The sequence below is a fragment of the Echinops telfairi genome, unplaced genomic scaffold, assembly GCF_000313985.2.
Source record: "Echinops telfairi isolate 266 unplaced genomic scaffold, ASM31398v2 ScPeMD7_7420;HRSCAF=8458, whole genome shotgun sequence".
Taxonomy (NCBI): domain Eukaryota; kingdom Metazoa; phylum Chordata; class Mammalia; order Afrosoricida; family Tenrecidae; genus Echinops; species Echinops telfairi.
Window position 1 is genome coordinate 14,360,679 of NW_022111320.1, and position 2,311 is coordinate 14,362,989.

A 2,311-nucleotide genomic window follows, 5' to 3' on the forward strand; every position below is an offset into this window, starting at 1 on the left:
TCTTTTCAGCATCTGTCGTCTCAGCCACCTGTGTCTTGCCATCAGTCTTCCCCAGGTTGGTCCTCTGGAGCTCCAAGGTGCAGGGCCCCCAGGCCCAAAGGACACATTTCACTCTCCGCTCTTCTTTCTTGGTGAGAGTAGATCTTCTCAATCTCTGATCTCTGCTTTCTTCTCTTTTTTTTCCTTGCAAATAAAAGGCATTTCCTGGGGAAAGCCTGCTTACATTGGATCAGGGCTGGGAGGGGATTAAGGCTTTGCTTCCCACCCTTAATCTTTTTATATGCAAGACCATTAAATAACTGCCACAGGACATCGTTACATATACCCAGGACCATGGTCCAGCTAAGTTGGTATATATTTTGGGAAGATACCTTTGAATCTATAACATAAGGCTTTGGAAAATTTCTGGGTTTGGATTGAATAGACCCAAATCTGACCAGCACTTGTGAATTTGGACTGAGGTTCAGGTTGTGACTTAACTGTAGCAGACGCAATGAGGCAACAGTCCCTGCTTTCTCTCTGCCTCCAAAGGACAGGAGCCCCACAGGTGGAATGGGGGCACTGTTTTTGCCTTGGGCTTTTACTTTTCTCTGCTACTCTACTGCATTTTGAAAGATTTAAAAATCTGCATGCATTCCCCATAAAATAAAAGAAGGATAGCATGATTGTTATTTGGGGGGGGGGGCGGGAAGATGTGTATATGATATTTTATTTATTTATATTATTTTATTGATATGCTATGTTATTTAAAAGGTTGCTCTTCAGAGAGGCCACAAACATGAACAGTATTCAGAAATTTTTATTAAAACTCTCCAGGGAGTAGTTTGGGCTCACCAGTCGATTGGTACACAGTTCAGCAGCAAGAGGATGCCCTCCAGGGACTTGCCACGGTTTCGTCTCAGCTTCTCCTGGTGCTATGCAGAGCATCTATGATGGTTTCATTATCACTTGAAACCCACTTGCTCACATTCTTCCTAATTGGCAAGTGATCACTCTCTTGAAGCTTGGTCGCTCTGAATTCTTTCATCACAAAGGTATTTTTCTCATGCCTTGCATTTCCTTCCCAAATGTGTAAGCTAGGGATGTCTCATCTTATTGCCATTTTGATTTTTGCATCTAAAAGCTTGTGTTTAATGTCCCCACTAAGTTTGTTCAAAGTGTTCCTGTGAGTTGAGTACACTGTTCTCTTCTGGTGCAGTTAATCTTTCTTTTCTTCACCTGACCGTTTCATTGCTGCCAAACCATTTTGTCTCCAGATCTGGTGTCAGTTGCTATTCTCTTTTTCTTATTTATGTGACTTTATTGGCATGCTTGTTATTTCAAATATCACTCTTCAGAGAGGCTACAAAAGAGCATTCATAAAGTTTTATTAAAAATTTAGATTTTTGAATTTTTCTTTTCTTTATATAATACATACATATTCGTGCATACTGCTTTATATAAAATGTATTCACTTCTTCCAATGGCCTTAGCTAAAAAGGAAACTAATTAACTAGCCAGATTGAGGGTTTTTCCCCAAGAGCAGAGATTATAGAATTATTGTGTGACTAATACAATCCTTCACTGAAAAATCCTAAGGTTTCCCCCGGTGACGCTGGAAGAAAGCTATTTCTCACTATTAATTGTAATTCACTTTCAAACCCTTTAGCACAGACATAGAGGGTTTGCTCACTACGCAGTGTGTGTGGTTAGAGGAGATGAGTTTGTAAAGGAAGTTAGCTCTGATGGTGCCATAATTGTGAATGCGTACTCCAGCAATGGCTAAACAACTCATTTAATGTTGAGATCAAATTCTTGAGAATGTTGAAATCGAATTCAACCTTCTCAACCCTAGATTCACCATTAAAACCTAAAAGTAAACTCACTGCTATTGAGTCGATGCCTACCCTATAGGACAGGGTAGCACTGCCCTGTGAGTTGCTGAGACTGTAACTTTTTCTTGGGAGTAGAAAGGCCTGTCTTTCTTCTGTAGAGTGGCTGGTGATTTTCAACTATCTGCCCTGTGGGTTAGCAGGCAAATACATAACTACTAGAACACCAGGGGGATTTGATATTTTTTTCTGAATTATTATGTTATTTAATTTTTCCCAAATGAGCATATAATAGAACTTAGCTCCCCTTGTCCCCCTTTTTGGGCTATAATTCCACAGATGTTTACACCTAACCTGAAGGTTGACATTCAACCCATCTAGCAGCTCTGGGGAACGGAAACGTGGTGATCTGCTTCTGTAAAGAGTGTTGCTGTTTTTGTTAGGTGCCATCAAAATGTTTTTCACCCATAGTGACCCAAGCACCACAGAATGAAACACTG